Raw genomic sequence first — 19,047 nt, 5'->3', positions numbered from 1 at the left:
TTTCTATAAATATTTATTATATCTTTATTCTCAAGGTCTAGTATTTTTTTTTTATTAACAGTGGCCCTAAAATGACTAACTGCACAACAGGAGATGAGGGACTGTTGACTCAGCCAGGGAGCTAAATGGACTAAGTTTAGCGTGTGTTGCTTTATTGCATTATCTGCGCTTATTTGAGACACACCGGTATAAAGTTTATGACAAAACGTTTCCCTTCAGACGAATTTTCACCTGTATTTCGGATAAACCAGTAATAGTAGCAGCCTATTTGAGGTGTTATTTTTTTATAGAGAACAGTATGTCATGCAGTCTTCAGAAACCTCATACCCTGCTGAAAAAAGGCACAGACATGCATTCCATGCTGGTCTTAGTTGGTCTAGGCTGGTTTATGCTGGTTTATTTGGTTTAGCGTACCAGCCGGCAAAACACAAGATACGCTGGTTTTGCTGGTGATCAGACATGCTGGCCTGTGCTGTTTATTTCTAGCAGGGTAAGCCAGTCAGTCTGCTTGAGGTCACTTAACAGCTTGACATGATTAGAGACAAGCGTGTCATTATATTGGCAGGCAGTTTGCTGGTGGCAATTATGCAGAACTATTCCTTCTACTTTCTGTAACCTTGCATACAAGGGAGGGCTGATCCCAGGCCAGCATTCATCTAGCTGAGAAGCGTGATAAATAGCATGATAAAGCTTCCCTTAATTCAGTGATCCACCCATCATGATAGCATTTTAGTTATTCGGTAGTATTGTGTATATATATATATATTTTTCTCGTTTGTCTGTTTTTGACATCATTTGAAAATACCTGTTACTCTATATTGTGTGTAAATTTCATGATGAATTGACTAATAGAAATGACCCTAAATATATTTATACCCTGCTCAAAAAAATAAAGGGAACACTTAAACAACACAATATAACTCCAAGTAAATCAAACTTCTGTGAAATCAAACTGTACAAACTGTGCAAACTGTGCAAACTGAAAGCAACACTGACAATCAATTTCACTGCTTTTGTGCAAATGGAACAGACAACAGGTGGAAATCATTGGCAATTAGTAAGACACGCTCAATAAGGTGGGGACCCCAGACCACTTCCCACAGATGGGGGTTGTGCTCACAGCCCAACACCGTGCAGGACGCTTGGCATTTGCCAGAGAACACCAGGATCGGCAAATTCACCACTGGCGCCCTGTGATCTTCACAGATGAAAGCAGGTTCACACTGAGCACGTGTGACAGACGTGACAGAGTCTGGAGACGCCGTGGAGAGCGATCTGCTGCCTGCAACATCCTTCAGCATGACCGGTTTGGCAGTGGGTCAGTAATGGTGTGGGGTGGCATTTCTTTGGAGGGCCGCACAGCCCTCCATGTGCTCGCCAGAGGTAGCCTGACTGCCATTAGGTACCGAGATGAGATCCTCAGACCCCTTGTGAGACCATATGCTGGTGCGGTTTGGCCCTGGGTTCCTCCTAATGCAGGACAATGCTAGACCTCATGTGGCTGGAGTGTGTCAGCAGTTCCTGCAAGATGAAGGCATTGAAGCTATGGACTGGCCCGCCCGTTCCCCAGACCTGAATCCGACTGAGCACATCTGGGACATCATGTCTCGCTCCATCCACCAACGCCACGTTGCACCACAGACTGTCCAGGAGTTGGCGGATGCTTTAGTCCAGGTCTGGGAGGAGATCCCTCAGGAGACCATCCGCCACCTCATCAGGAGCATGCCCAGGCGTTGTAGGGAGGTCACACAGGCACGTGGAGGCCACATACAATACTGAGCCTCATTTTGACTTGTTTTAAGGACATTACATCAAAGTTGGATCAGCCTGTCGTGTGTTTTTCCACTTTAATTTTGTGTGTTACTCCAAATCCAGGCCTCCATTGGTTAATAAATTTGATTTCCATTGATTTTTGTGTGATTTTGTCAGCACATTCAACTTTGTATAGAACAAAGTATTCAATGAGAATTTAATTCATTCAGATCAAGGATGTGTTATTTGAGTGTTCCCTTTATTTTTTGAGCAGTGTATATATATATATATATATATATATATATATATATATATATATATATATATATATATATATTATATATATATATATATACAGCTTCTCACTCTTACCCTCTTACCCTTGTTCATACATCCTGTGGCTTCTTGTTTCAGTGGAGGCTCTTGAGGGGAGCTCTACTTTTCTCTTACTGTTTCTTTTATTAGTTTGCTGCTCATTGATTTATCCATAGCTCTCCACCGAGGACTCCAGTGTAGTCTGCTAAAGATGATGAAGATATCGCTGTAGCCTCTTAAACTCCATTGTCATATTCTTCAGAACTTTCTTATTTCATAAGTCTTCTTTCCAGTCAAATAGATGGTGATCTAATTTTAAACCCTTATAATAAAAGAAGCTGAACTCACAACAATATAACATTATAACAATATGTGTGATCATAAAACACATGTTCTGTTAATTTGCATTTATTTCATGCAGTTGCTTCATGATTTGGTTCATGTAAATTCAGATGGACAAACCAAAATATACCCTAGAGGTTAAAAGACATTTAAAAAATCTTTTAAAAGCTGTGTTTGAACCAGAGGGCTACAATCATGGATTCTATCCTAGTAACATACAGCCTGCTGAAGCTGCATGTTCCTACTACAGATGTTTTGAGGTCTCTATGAACGATGAATACCCTAATAAATATATCGCTGCTGTCGGAAGAAAACCTCGTATCTCCATTTTTGTCATTTTTCAGTTTCTGGCATAATTTCAAAGGACATGTTGCTCTTTGCATTTTCTGTCAATTTCATGATGAATGAACCAAAAGAAACGACCGAAAATGACTCTGACGGAAAGACGCCTGGTTCCATTGACTTACATTAAAACTACTGTTGGTTTTTCCCTTCTCCTGTAAACCTGTTACCATATTGGAGAAAACAAGGTTTTGATCCGACATCAGCGATCATCATAAAACAGCTGGGATTCTGCTTGTATATTGTTTTTCTATACTATAGATAACTGGTTTCACTGACTGAGCCCTCTTTAGCAAATATTCATTTCTAAAACAGAAAAAATGATCATTAAAAAGAGCAGACACAAAAAATGATACCCTAATAAATAGGCCAGTTGCTAATGACACATTGGTGGTTTACCTGTCGACAGGATATGCAAAACAAAGCAACGTTTCCTCAAATTAGCCATGGATACGACCTGCTCTGCTGGATGAGGCTCTGTATAAATCACATGAAAGATGAACATTTTCTTTATATAAAGTAGTTTTTAAATCAGATGCTTCTGTGCGTGTGGAACAGAAAAAGCGCCTTGTGTTTCTGTTCATTCATTGGCATCTGTAACTTCACTGTATTTGCAGTTGCACCACCACATCTGGCACAGTTAAACCACAAAAGGCAATTTGACCACTGCTTTTCATAGCTTTGTTTTGCACTAGGCTTGCCAAGGTAACGGGGGAAAATAAGGAGCAGCCGTTCAGATGCCAAGTCTGTGTTGGTTCTCTTTGCATGCTTCTGATGTGTGCTCTCGCTGTTGCTTAAGAGGAAGACTGTGGATAATGCCAACCTGAGCTTACATGTTGCAATTCAGAGAAATTGAGTCAATACGTTTCTGTTTGAGCTTTTTTTTTACACTGGTTTCACTGAGAATCTGCAATTGATTAAGCTTTTATATTGTATATTACAACATATTGCCTGTCCAGCAGATCCAAAGGTTTGGAATCAATGTTGTTGCAGATACATGAATAAAATGGTTCTTTTATGAATCTAATCTAAGCTTACTGTTATTCTATAACGTCTGAGATTAAGCTGAAGACGTAAAGCAAAGGAATTCAGTGTTCGGAGTGAAATGCTCTGTCCTAGAGATACTTAACAGAGTCAGAACTGTTTTCCATCACAGTGGTGGTGATAGGAACCAGACGTCTGAAGAGTTATGAAGTGGTTATGAGTACACCGTTTCAGTGGAGGTTGTCGAGTGGAACTCTACCTTTTGCTTACTGTTTCTTTTGTTAGTTTGCTGCTCGTTGATTTATCCATAGGTCTCCGTCAAGAACTACAGTGTAGTCTGCTAAAGATTATGAAGATATGGCTTTAAAAGACATTTAAAAATCTTTTAAAATATGAACCAGAGGGCTCCAGTCATGGATTCTATCCTAGTAACATCATACTCTAAACTCTTACTGTTATGCTATAACCTCTGGGATTAAGGTGAAGATGTAAAGCAAAGGAAGTTAGAACTGTTCACAGTGGTGGTGATAGGAACCAGATGTCTGAATAGTTTAATGCCTCTAAAAGCTCACAGAAAGTTATTACATGAAGTGGTTATGAATACACCATTTCAGTGGAGGCTCTCAAGGGGAACTCTACCTTTCTCTTACTGTTTCCTTTGTTAGTTTGCTGCTCATTGATTTATCCATAGGTCTCTGTCAAGGGCAGCTCACAGAAAGTTATTACAAGAAGTGGTTATGAATACACTGCCTGAAGTTTGTGACATTGTCTCACAAAAGTTTTTAGAAGTTTTTGGCTTAAAGCTTATATATTTTTAAAATCTATTTATAGTGGAGGGATACATGCAGGGTGTTCTGAGACAAAATAGTCCATTAAGAAAATGTATGTTTTCAGATTTACCACTGTTTTACCGTTAATCAACACTACATATAAATGCTCAGAAGACACGTGTAGGTTCACTGGTGGTTTTGAATGGTAAATAAACAAACTATATTTGCATAGTAAACACCACAACCCCGTTCCTATCATCACCACTGTAAAACCTTCTGCACAATTTCACATCAAACCCCTCTCAATAACTTTGTTTACTTCTCAGCAATTAAAATATGCATTTAGAAATTGATGTAGTTCCCATTAATATCCAGAGAGATGGGTATTTCTAAAGTGATGATCCAGAAAAGTTCACAAGAAATTATGATCAATACATCAGTACAGTATATTATTTATTATTTTTTTTCCAGAACACTTGAAATATTGTATAATATATATAAAAATGACCTTCGACTGTCTAGTTTGTAAAGTTTCAGTCTATACTGTATGTGTGTTATTGAATGAAATAAGAACAATTATCAAGATGAGAAGTGATTCCAAACTTTTTTCATCTGTAGTAAATATTATTGTGCGAAAGTCACAGAGCACTCTTCATTTATTTCATTGATTAACAGCCAAGTCATTCATTTTTCAGCATCACATTGCACATAAAATGAGATGATACACAGATGATCATCAAAATATATTTTTTCAGTGTTTAGTGTGTCCACTTTTTACCTTTATCTGTACCTCTAAAGGTCAATCTTAGAAGTTGGTTGGTTTTCTGCCTCCCACCATCCAAATATTCCCAAACACATTCAATGATGTTGAGGTCTGGACTCTGGAGCGGTCAGTCCATTGTTCAGGTTCTTTGTTTGGCGTGTCCGTCTCCTTTTCTCAGTGAGGTTCTTCTTGAACAGCTACACCTCCTTTCAGACCCACAGCGCTGAGTCATCTTCTCACAGTGGAAGGATGGACAGAAATGTGTGGATGTTTTCAGATCTGAAGCAGCTTGATGATCTGATGGGGGCAGTGAGCAGATCTGATGGGGGCAGTGCTGGTGGTCAACCAGGTCTTGCCAGTGGTCATCAGGAGTCCTATTTTGTCCGTATCCCTTTATCACTATTGAACTCTTCTTTCTTTTGACTTTCCTTATTCAAATGGATGATCTTACATCTAATCTCCTCAGAAGTATCTCCTGAAAAATGAATAGCTTGAACTTAGTGACTTGACTGTAAATGTACTTTTGCACAGTGCTTTACATTATGAAATATGGCCCCTCCCACAATGTGAGCACATGGCTTTGGCTGTTTTAGGATCTATTCTAAGCACTTTTGCAAGTTTAATACTATTACTGAATCCTTGTACGACTAAAAAGTGGTAAACACCAGTGTCTTCATTGTGGTGTTTTCCCTAGAACCTTGAAGTGGAGGCCTTCAAAAAGCTCTTTGTCTTTCATGAGGCTTTCTGCTCTGTGCATGTTCTCATATGCAGCGAGCGTGTCATGCTGATGGAATGCACTTACTGTTCGTTTGAGAAATGACCTTCTTTACAAGGCTTATCAGAGACGTATCTGAGCGAAGATTTAACGCTCAAACAATCCCCTTCCAGTGCTTATTTTTATAGCCTTTTTATTGGCATGAAAAATCAGTTTAGTCCAGTGTTCTGGATGTAAATTCGGCCTAGCTGTGGATTACATTGCAGTGTCAGTTGCAAATCGGGTTTAGTTTGGGACTAGGCTTACAGTCTCTGCAGCTAAGTATCTGGAAAATGACCCATTGTTGCTTTTCTCCGCCTCAAACTGGAACCTTTTCCATTGGGCCACTGTGGTAGGGCGCTGTTATGTAATTGCATGAAAGCGCTGCAGCTGTAAGGGCACCAGAGAGCCCTTACAGACCAGAGCAATAAGAACCTCATGTTCAGAGACTTCGTGAGAACTGCTAAGAGGTAGGGCAGGACAACATGCCTAGAGTTATTCGGATATTATAGCGCTATTTATCATGAGCGATTCTGTCAGATAACTTCTCTTGACAGCTTTTTTAAAAATATATTTATGCAGTCATTTAGTCATTTACGCTTGTCCTGTTCGGATACTTTTGCAACTGTGCTTAAAAAGTGCTACACAAATTATTATTATTATTATTATTATTATTATTATTATTATTACCATTATTATTATTTCAATGGAAAGAGGTTCTGGAATAGAATATGCTACGACAACTTTGTGAAGTTATTTGCCATTTGTGTACTTAAATCATGCCACCAGGATTCGAGTCACTGTGATACACAGTTTTAAAAATGATGGTTCCTCAAGGGTTCTTTAGTAAAGAAAATGGTTCGTGGTTCTATGTAGAACCATGACCAGTCCAGTAACCCTTTGCATGTTTAAAGGACTCTTTGCATCATTAAAGCGTTCTTCAGATTGATGGAGAATGTGCTGTAGATGGTTCTATATAGAACCTTTTTCTTTACTAAAGAACCCTTAAAGAACCATCTGGAACAATAGAACATCACTTTTTGGTGCTACATAGATCCATGAACAGCACGTTCCGATGAGCCCTTTCACGATGCAGAGAACCCTTTCCTCATGCGAAGGGTTCTTTGGGTGTTCATAGTTCTATAGAACCATTTTCTTTACTAAAGAACCCATGAGCAACCAAACGTGCAGTTCAGCATAAAAGCCAACAGTTGGCCACATTCAGCTTGTAATGCACTGTACTTAGCTCCTTTATTTATAGCCATTTCCCCACTAAGCTGAAACAGATGAACTCTGGGATATGTAGGAATCAGGATTTATAGGTTCTGGAATCGAATCGTTTAACCCTAGAAACCTTTTTTGGTGCCATATAGAACCGTTTTCAAAATAGGAACCATCTTTTTTGTGTAGATTTAATGCAATTTTAATTTCAGCTATTAGCGCTAACTGCCACAGCCACACATCTGTTAATGTAATGTTAGCCTGAGTCATAGTGGTATGTATCTTCAGTGTCTCCTGTGCTGTCGGCCACTGTACACCAATACAAATACTTTGCATTAAACCTGTTATTATACAGTTACATGCCACACTCTGTGAGTAAAGGCGCCTTTACTCATAGCACCTCATAGCTTAATATCACATGTTTGATGAAGGAACTTGTGAATCCGGAGCACCTTTAAACTCTTCTTTCCTGCTCTGGGCACATCCATGTTTTATATTTTTCACATGAGTGTTATAAATAGTGACTTAATTTAATGGAACAGTTGGATTTAATTTAATGGAATTATTGGAATTATTTCTGGGGTTATCTGATCCGCTCAGACCAGCACAGCACACACAAACGCACCACCACCACGTCAGTGTTACTGCAGTGCTGAGAATGATCCACCACCCATATCATACCTGCTCTGTGCCCTATAGGGGTCCTGACTATTGAAGAACAGGGTAACAGAGAATCAGAGAAACAGATGGACTACAGTCTGTAACTGTAGAACTACAAAGTGCAGCTACACAGTAAGTGGAGCTGATAAAATGGACAGTGAGTGCAGAAACAGGGCGGTGGTCTTCATGTCATGGCTGATCAGTGTATACTTGCCTTATTGTCCAACTCTATGGAGAATCAACTGATCTACTGAACTGACTCAGGCTTTAGCAGCTCTCATTCAGGCTTGTTAGTTTTGTGTAATGGTGTACAAAAGCCGTGACATTGTCTCTGCTGAGTTACCTAACCAGCTGCTTGTATTACATTAGAAATGTGTCAGGCCTGATCCTTCTTAAAAGCATGGAACAGAAGTTCTGGAAGTAATGACAGCAGTAAAGATTATGAAGCATTCTCATGATTGATTATCCCATGAGTGACCGTTGTGTCAGTACCTGCCTGTTTGAAAACAACCATCACTCATCATGGCCTGTGTTCCTAATAAGTTGCATATCTAGGTCCCTTATCTATATGGAAATATGATGTTATTGATTTCTGAGGTAGTATAAACAGAGACACAGGTCTCTTCAGCCTGAGTGATGAGTGTGGCTTGTATCATCTCTGCTGAAGTTGAGTAAATTCGAGTCTGATATGCCACGTTGGAGCATTTGATCTCGGGTCAAGTCATCAGAGCAGGTCAGGTGTTGCAGAGGCACCTTCTGGTTTGTTTACTGTAGATCTTTGAGCAGACCATGGCTGTTCCTCCACTGTTTGGGCCTTGAGCCCTCACCTCAGCCACACCTGCCTTTTCGAGGTTTGATGAGGATGTATTTATCCGTTCGAGGAGGAGGAGGAGGAGGAGGACAGGCGTTGCTCCATAGAAGAGCAGTGTTTTTCCTGGCTAGCACCATCAGCCTTGATAGAAATAATATTTGCTCTGATGTCCTCAAGTTCAAACAGCTCAGAATAACAGCTTAACCTTTAGAGGTCATGCTTATTTCCAGCAATAAGAAGCATAATGTTATACGGTAGGATTATGGTGTAAACCTGCTTAAAAACTTAATCTGTACCCTACACTCTCAAGGGTTCTTTAGTAAACAAGATGGATCTATATATAACCATGAGCACTCAAAGAACAGTTTGGGTTCTTCACATCATGGAAGTGTTCTTTGGATTGATGGAGAATGTGCTGTGGATGGTTCTGTATAGAATCTTTTTGAAAAGGGTTCTATATAGCACTAAAAAGCGTCCTTCTATGGTTACAATGTCAATCCTGTAACAATAATAGAACCCTTTTTGGTGCTATTGAGAACCCTTTTCAAAAAGATTCTATATAGAATCTTATGCAACAGTTAGCTGGTTGGTGGAGAAGTGTCCATCACTCTGCAGAGATGCCGTTGCTAAGCAACGACTTTGACAGCTGTAGGAGATGCTTGAGCTGTTTGAGCGTTTTTACTTCTTACTTTGCTGCAAACAGAAAACGACTCTGAAGATGAGACGACACTGAATTCCCAAACTGTCATCACCACTGAGCAGCTTTTCAGTCGGCAGCTGTGACAGGAGAACAGCTGAACAACCTGGAATCAGCCAGAAATGAACCCAACACCATTTGCCAAACTAAACGGGCTGTAAGAAGCTTTACAGACCGACTGGAACAAAACAACATTAATACTTGTCTGTATGTAAATATCTGGAAAAAAACTGAGCTGAACCTCATGAACCTTATGAAAATATATTACACATGTTTGGACAGTAATGTATAACTATATTGCAAATCCTCCATTAAACACTGGAGAAGAGCATATATAATTGTGGTTAGGACAAGATCAGTAAGATCAGTTTGAAAAGCCTTTCTGGTGACTGAGTGGGGACCAGCAACAGTTAAACTCCTCAGCAAATATTATTGCTGACACGCTTTTTAACATCAGACACTTTATGTTCACTCCCAAAAAGTTATCTTCAGCAGAAGGAGAACACCTGCTTAACTATCAGTGGAAGTCAAGGTGACAATATTCTAAGTCATTCAGGACACAATTTTCTAGATGTAGTCCATCAGCAAAGAAATATTTGATATCCAGATTTTGCTTCTTTAGCTAAAACTGGAGCTGCAAGGCTAACATCACTAATAAACTCTGGAAAAGTATAAAAGACATCCAGATCTTTTCCCATCACTACTTTCTTAGTACTTCTCTCAAATCCTTCCAACCACAGTCATTGTGGCCCATTGTTAACATATAAAAATTGTCAGGCTGGTATTCGCAAGCGGTCATTGTCCCAAACACTGATTCTAGGTCAGCAACTCAACTGCTGTGGTAGTTTTTGAATACAGACGCTGATGTCCAACAAGGCTACCCTTAGTGTTTTGCGCATTTTTCAAATTCAGACTGAAATCAACCACATCAACATGTCTGCAAGATCTGACTGAAGACGTGAATGCGGTTTGGGCAGGTTTTGAGGAAGTGTTTACGGAAAGCATTTGGGTGACTATTGACTTCTAGTGTTTGTTGGCAACTCGCATATCCAGGTCTAAACTTTGGACTCCAAACATGTCTTGACTCATCAGCTGTATCTGCGGTATGTGGAACACTGTGTCAATTTGATTTTTCGCTTAGCTAATCCTTTAAGCAAGACAGTTGAAGATGAACGCGACCTTAAGCCAAAGCATTGCAGCCACTGTTGTTGTGTATTTTGTGAAATATAATGAAACAGGTGCTGTTGTTCAGCTTGACACGCTTGAAATGTAGGTATTACGAAAGAATAGATGACTCAAAACAAGCTGTAAAAAGGGTAAATGAAAATAAATACTAGAGTGACAATGTGTCTAAATACTTTCGAGTGTTTTGAATGTGTATGTTTTGAATGTCACGTGTGGCATTTTTTGCAAGTATGACGTGTCTACATATCTACATACCTAGTTAGTAACATGCAAAAAGCTGCCCGTGCAGAATTGGTCTGGGATTTATTGTGATTGGCAGGTTCAAATTCTACCTGTGAGATAGACTTGCAGTTTTGGATGCACTTCAAATGATGCACATTGAATAAAAAAACCCGTTTAAAATGATCGTCTTGCGTCTCTGAAGTGCTGTAATGTTTTATTTATGTAGGTTTCAGTCGTTTGAATTTGTCAAATCAAATTAATTGAGGCTGATTTGATCAGCACGTTTCAGGGCAAATTCACTTTCACAGCTTTGAAAACTGTTGTGAGGTGAAGCATCAGATTTTTTACACACTGCCGTGTGATTTTTTCAGTGGTACTTAATAAAGAGACAAATCGGTGTTTATCTTCATCTCTTTGTCTCCCTTCACCTATTTCACCCGCTGTTTTTGTCTCTGTTGATCTCTCTCCTAGAGTGTCGTTAATTTAAACAAATGTAATCCACCTCATTTTCCTCTCCGGCCCAGAAATGGTCGATCCGTCAAGATGTCGCATGACTTCAGATTTCAGAAGTCGATAGTTACACAGTGGAAGTCAAGTCGATGTCGACTGGCCGCTGACGATATCATGAATAAAACCACAGGAGAAGGAAACGCTTTACATTTGCAACAAGTGACTTGTGAAAATCTTTGACGAAGGTCAGTAGAGCGTTATGTGCCCGCATTGCTAGCCTTCAGGGAACTGAGATCCTGGACCCTGAAATCTCGCAAATTTGTATCCGACTTAGGCCAACCCTAGATGCTTGCCTGTGGTGAAAGTTCCGGAGAGCCAGAGAAATTTAGAGCGCCGTAACTCTGCAAAAATAGAGTAGGGCTGTGTTCACATTACCAGGTTGAAGTGGCACAAATCCGATTTTTTGGCCTAATCTCAGATCTGGTGTTTTCAGGGTTGTGTGGACACAAATCTGATCTTTTCAGTTCCGACCTGAGCCACTTTCATATGTGGTCTTAGATCGGATATGTGTCCGATTCATGGCCATGAGACCTTAATGTGACGCTCAGATCGGAATTCATGTACTTTTTTCTACTGCGCCATCATTCAGCGTTGCCATGGCAACAGCGCCAAAGAGAAGCTAAAGCCTGTAAACAGTGGAAAAGCAGCTCATCTCACCTTTTTCTCCTAATAATGAAGCTGAGAGCTGATCAGAGTTAATGATCTTCTCAGCAAAGCTCGTTCAGCTCGCTAAGTCTGTTTGCTGAAGATGTTCGTGATTCATTCATGTGACGTTACTGAGTAGCATGTGCGCATGCGGGTCTGACCGCTAATGCCAGGTTACCAGGTCACATTGTTTCACAGAGCAATTCCACCAGTTTCTCAACATTGCTGCTTAATTCAGTGGTTAAGATGTACACAAAGTCCTTTAGAATGGTTTGATACGTAAGACGTATATACGTCAGACTTGCTCACAGTGGTGGTGATAGGAACCAGACATCTGAAGAATTTAATGCTTCTAAAAGCTCCTTCAAAGTTATTACATGAAATGATTATGAATGCCCTGCCTGATGTCTTAAGAAATTGTTTTACAGTAGTTTTGAGGGAATCTTTTAGCATAAGAAGTACACATATATACACACACACACACACACACACACACACACACACATACACACACACACAGACATTTTCTAAGCCTCAGGGTCGCGGGGAGGGTGGGGGTGCTGGAGCCTATCCCAGCGGTCATCAGGCGGAAGGCAGCATAAGAAGTACTTATTCAAAAAATATTCCATTCATGGTGAAGAGATGTTTTTATTTATCACTATTTTTCCTTCATCAGCATTACATATGTGGTGGGAGGACATGTTTGGGTTAATAGGTTGCTTTGGATAGTAAATAAAATGGCTATATTGTTCTGCAGACATGGTGAACCCTGGTTCCTATTCCCACCACTGTGACTTTTCTGTAGATCAGGGGTAAATTAATGTCTAACATGCATCATGGTTCAGTACCATGTACTGTTTACTGAAGTAGCCGAGTAGGAATATCAACATCTTATACAGTCAACAACTGAATATCAAATCAAATAAAGTCCAGTTCAGTCAGATTTCAACTCTGACTTCCCTCTGACTCACTTTCTTCTCTGACTGCTGTTTCTCGCTTCGTCCCTCCCCTGTGTGGTGTCACTCACTCGAGTCTCGTTTCTCATCGGAAAGCACAGATCTGATCGGCTGAGTAGCGTCACATGTGATTGGGCCGCTAAAGCCGCACCGTAATGAGTACAAATGTTACGCGGATTAAATAATTATCCATAGTTTACTGGTTATAGGTCCAGGTCCTCATAGGACAGCGTCTGGGTTGGACTCGGACCACGGCCAGCCTGTTAGTGGCCTCTGCTCTAGAATGGCATCTCAGTGATTGGTTCTTCTCCTCATTATGTTCAATAAAAGCAAAAATCATTATACTTATAGTGTGTTTTTATCCCCGGAAATTTCCAGGCTTATTAGATACTGAGGCATATTATTCAGTAACTACAAGGACCACAGTGCAAACTGGCTGAGCTATTCTTAGGTTATAGAAGTGTGTAAATAAACTGTGGGCCTGCCCTGATTTGAGTCATTTTTGTGATATTATCTTTTTTTTATTGCTGTTACTGTGTTTCTGGTGCATTTCTGTTCAACCTGTGCATGTGGAAATGCTCTGAACTGTTGGAAAAGTTATCTGCCCATAAGAACAAACTGATCAGGAGGCTCAGTTCTGTGGCTAAGACGGAAACGGCCTCCCCTTCTGTTTACCAGTCAAGCCTACAGAACTCTGGAGAAACCTACGTTTCTCTGTAAGCTGAAGTTCCTGTTGTGTCTGAATGACTTGTGTGTCGTTTCTCGTGAAGTCATAAAAACAGCCTGACAAACACTGTACCTTCTCAGAGCTCATCGGTTTGGTCTCGGCTTTGAACAGCAGCCAGATGAAATCATGTGCCTCCTTTTAAACAGTGAAAAGCATTTGTTTGGTGTAGATAAATGGGTGTGCCTGGTGTTTTGTGTCGGTAGCTGTGGTTGTGTTAGACATGTTAGACATGTTTTTGATGTGCATTCATAGCTACAGTTTGGTTATTGTTGCATTTTTGCATTAGTAAAGTTTAGCAGAAGCTTTGCCTACTAGCGCTAGATAAAAATAACAAAAGAGAAGCGTTCTGCTTTGGGACACACCAGCGGCTGCTCAGTAGTGGGATATAATCCTGTTTTATATTCGAAAATCCTGATTATTCTTAAATAGACTACACATTTTTCATTTAGGAATTTAAAATGCCAGTCTGGCCCTATAAAATGTAAATAATGCTGTTTATGTTGGAGTCCTGGCTAATAGATAGTACTGGAACTGGGCTACCTGTACAGTGTAAGCCTCAGGTATAAAAAAATGGCTGATGAAAAATTGGTCATAACCTACTTTACTGTAGAAAAACTGGGATCAGAGCTGGCCTTAAAGATCTTGACTGGAGCCGCTACTTTCTGCTGAATGCGCTGCAGTTTGTTACACTTAAGTTAAACAGGGAGTTGGTTCATACTCTACATGCCATCTAGTTAATGTAATACAGCACTGTGTGAAAGTTTTAGGCATCTAAAGCAAATGTTTAAATAATTTATCACAGTATACATCAGAATAAAGTCATATTCAAAATTCAAACATAAAAACAATAAAAATAACAAGAATTTTTTGGGTCCATATTTTTCCTCGACACCTTCACAGCCACCACAGAGACTCTTTAATATCATCAGTGACATCATGAGCTCAATTTACTGAGCTCTGATTGGTCAAACCAGGAGCTGCTTTTTAACTACATATAATACTGGGCTTCCTCGAGGAGAGGCTTGGAAATGGGTAAACAAACAAACATCCAGAAAATGATTATTTATTTTATATATATATATATATATATATATATATATATATATATATATATATATATATATATATATATATATATAAAATCATTATTAATTAATATTTTATACATTTTGTTTATTCCAATATTAACACTTTTCTCAGCAAATAAACACAAACTACACAAATAAATCGATTTTGAAAATGTGTGTTGGGTGCCTAAGACTTTCGCACAGTACTGTACGTTTGCTGCTTTTTTCCTGACTCTTAAAATGCACAGCTTTATGCTTAAGAGCTACTTTGATTAGAAAGGAAATAAATGAAGGCTGCTCTCTGACTTTTGCACCGTAATGTATAAAATGGGGAATGCACATTATATCCCAGTTGTCATCTCACTCGCTTATACTCTTGATTTGTGGCTCTGTTGTTGGACTTACTGCGAACTTTCGAAATGGACAGAAGTGCACGGCGTAGCTAAAAGAGTAAACTAGGCTGTTTTGTGTGCTCGTACAGCTTCGCTCCAACGTTCACTTCACCTCGAACTGGTTTTCGGTAGTGTTTACTCCTCCCACTCCTCCCACTTCCCGCCTCTGAATTGCATAGTGAGTAATAAACTGTCACTTAACCATTCGGACACCTTCCCGCCACTCAGACGGTGCATATCTGTTACAGTAAAAGAGGCTTTGGGGCTGAAATCATATCCAGACAAGCAGCTCCTAAAGCTCCTCCTGACACTGTCTGTGCAGGTTAAGACACACTCCTCTGAGATGACTCCAGAGACCTTGTGAAATAAAGCTTCTTTTGTTTTACATTCACGGTCAGTCAGCCGCTGTGTTTATTTGCTTGGAAAGGCTCAATTGAACGTTTTTAATTTGACACTGGCGCATTTCTATGATAAACAGCTTAAAGGTGCAATAAACAAAGTTTTCCATGACTATGAAATGTTGATGGGAGATGTTAATATAAGCGAAACAGCAGTAGGCAGTGATGGAAGGTGCTGTGAGGGCTCACAGGTTCATAAACGTCATTTTATGTGGATGAACATTGATTAGCTGTCAGCTGCCTTGAAGTAAAACATCTGATGCAGTATATAAACTACACTATATTTCCAAAAGTATTCAGTCACCCATCCAAATCATTGAATTCAGGTGTTCCAATCACTTCCATGGCCACAGGTGTACAAAACCAAGAACTTAGGCCTGCAGACTGCTTCTACAGACATTAGTGAAAGAATGGGTCGCTCTCAGGAACTCAGAACTGTGGTACCGTGATCGGACGCCAACAAGTCCAGTCGTGAAATTTCCTCACAACTAAATACTCCACAGTCAACCATCAGTGGGATTATAACAAAGTGGAAGTGATTGGGAACAACAGCAATTCAGCCACGAAGTGGTAGGCCACGTAAATGGACTCGGCCCCTTAGTTCCAACGAAAGGAACTCTTAAGAAGAGGGCTGATGAAAACACTCACAGCTATCACATTGACAAACGTGGTTTTCCCCAAATACTGAAGTCCAACGAGGGTTAACTCCATCTCTTCCTTCCAGAAGAGTGACTTGAACCAGTCTAGGAAACGATTCATGAGCACCAACATTTTGGGATTGAAGATTTGCAAGACTTTGGCGGCTTTCTGTTCACTGGAGTCTGAACCAGCGGCGGAACTGCCTGTTGTCATATGACCGCGTTAGGATTAACGTTACTGTGCTGTATTCATTAGGGCTCGGCTGCACTGCCCTCCGCTCCTGGATTAGCCAGTGCTCTCTTTGAGGCTCTGAAAGGATCTGATGCAGAACGCATTCGCTCTTAATTTGTAGTGGATTAGCCTCGATGGTCAGAAATTCGGGCCAAATTGAAAATCAAGCACCAGCGGTACAGTGGAAAGCATTACTCTTGCATAGTGCCAAGCAGACTGCGTGCCGAACATGGAAAACAAACCCTCTGGTACATTGTTTGCTATAGAAGCCCGTTTCCCCCTCTAAATGGAAATGATGGCATGATTATGACTTAGTATCTTATAATTATGAGATTTGGTATCTCTTTTTCATAATTATGTAAAAAAAAGTCTTATTGTTAGTGAGTAATTGTGAGATATTAAATCATAATTACATGAATGTTTCTCATTATGAGACGCTACATCATAACTATATACAACTTTATTATTATAACTTATAGCTACCATAGTTTTCATAGACTTCTTCACAAGGAATAACAATTTATGTTTTTAAAGCTTCAGCACTGAGAGATTTTGGACAATTTCGTGCTCCTAATTTTGTGGGAACTGTTTGGGGACGGTCCCTTCCTGTTCCAACATGACAGCAGGTCCATAAAGACATGGATGAGCGAGTTTGGTGTGGAAGAACTTGACTGGCCTGAACTCAACCCAACAGAACACCTTTGGGATGAATTAGAGCGGAGATTGTGAGCCAGAGCTTCTCATCCAACATCAGTGTCTGACCTCACAAATGCGCTTCTGGAAGAACGTGTCAAAAATTCCCATAAACACATTCCTAACCCTTGTAGAAAGCCTTCCCAGAAGAGTTGAAGATGTTATAGCTGCAAAGGGTGGGCCGACATAATATTAAACCCTATGGAGTAAGAATGGGATGTCACTCAAGTTCATATGCGTGTGAAGGCAGACGAGCGAATACTTTTGGAACTATAGTGTATAAAGAACCTTTCTGAAAAGAGTTCTGTATAGCACCCACATGTCAAGCTTGTACCAATAGCAGAACCCTTTTCAAAAAGTTTTCATATAGAACCATATACAACACATTCTTCATCAGTCTGAAGAACCCTTTAACGATGCAAAGAACCCTTAAACCATGCAGAGGGTTCTTTGGGTGTTCATGGATCTACATAGATCCACTTGCGTTACTAAAGAACCCCTGAAGAATCATCTTTTTAAAATTTTGTAGGATTTCACTTTACTGTACATTGATATATTAATTATTATAAATATATGATTATTTCTTTTTCCATTTTCAAATGTTTTTCAAATAAATCCGCAGGAATATTTTTCAACAACTCCATAGTTCAGCCTTAGAAGTGGGTTGCATTTTCTGTTTCTTACCATCCAAATAATCCCAAACACATTCAGTGATGTTGTCTGGACTCTGGGGTGGTCAGTCCATTGTTTTAAGAACACCAAGAGCTTCTTTGTTCGATGTGTGTTTCCTTTTCTCAGTGAGGACTTCATGGCAGCTACACATCCTTTCAGACGCATAGCACTGAGTTGTCCTCTCACAGTGGAAGGATGGACAGAAACACCTGTGGACTTTTAAAGTTCTTTTTAAGCTCTGAATCAAGAGTGGAGCTGGATTTCCTCTCGTTATTGTGATAAATTATGTGATAATGTGTGATAATTTGCTTTGATGAGTATACTGTGGATATTAACACTTACATTTGTTTTTCTAAATGTGGCTCGTCTGGTTGTCTGTTGCGACTTATTAAGCTTCAGAAAAATGAAATAGTGTGACATATAGCATATCTTAAAAAAAGTTCTCGAAGGACCCCCACAGAGCAGGTATTGTGTAGGTGGTGGATCATTCTCAGCACTGCAGTAACACTGACGTGATGGTGTGTTTGTGTGCGCTGTGCTGGTCTGAGTGGATCAGACACAGCAGTGCTGCTGGGGTTTTTAAACACCTCAGTGTCGCTGCTGGACTGAGAACAGTCCACCAACCAAAAACATCCAGCCAACAGCGTCCTGTGACCACTGATGAAGGACTAGAGGATGACCAACACAAACTGTGCAGCAGCAGATGAGCTACTGTCCTTGATATTAAATCTACATGGTGGAACAACAAGGTAGGAGTGTCTAATAGAGTGGACAGTGAGTGGACACAGTGTTTAAAAACTCCAGCAGCACTGCTGTGTCTGATCCACTCATACCAGCACAACACACACTAACACATCACCACCACGTCAGTGTTACTGCAGTGCTGAGAATGATCCACCACCCAAACAGTACCTGCTGTGTGGTGGTCCTGTGGGGGTCCTGACCACTGAAGAACAGGGTAAAAGGGGGCTAACAAAGTATCAGAGAAGCAGATGGACTACAGTCTGTAACTGTAGAACTACAAAGTGCAGCTACACAGTAAGTGCAGCTGATTAAATGGACAATGAGTGTAGGGTCAGTGTGTTTTTGCTATGTTGCCAAATTCTTGGTTGTGGACATTGAATAGAAATCTGGAAACAAACCTTTATTTTTCTAACTAGCTCACAAGATACCGACAAAAAAGGGATTATAGTCCACTGTTGTTGCCAGAAAACCTTGTATCTCCATTTTTGTCATAATTTGAAAATACCTGTTGCTCTTTACATTGTGTGTAAATGTTATGATGAATGGACAAAAAGA

At 40.0% G+C, this 19,047-nt stretch overlaps 1 protein-coding gene across 2 annotated transcripts in view; it reads left to right on the top strand.

The window, feature by feature from the left end:
• crybg1a (crystallin beta-gamma domain containing 1a) overlaps positions 1 to 19,047 on the top strand; it is a 107,150-nt gene that overhangs the window by 16,612 nt on the left and 71,491 nt on the right. The window lies entirely within an intron of this gene.

This window comes from Pygocentrus nattereri, chromosome 10 (genome assembly GCF_015220715.1).
Source record: "Pygocentrus nattereri isolate fPygNat1 chromosome 10, fPygNat1.pri, whole genome shotgun sequence".
Lineage (NCBI taxonomy): Eukaryota > Metazoa > Chordata > Actinopteri > Characiformes > Serrasalmidae > Pygocentrus > Pygocentrus nattereri.
Note: the sequence above shows the minus strand (reverse complement) of the source record. Positions and strands in the feature narration are given on the sequence as shown.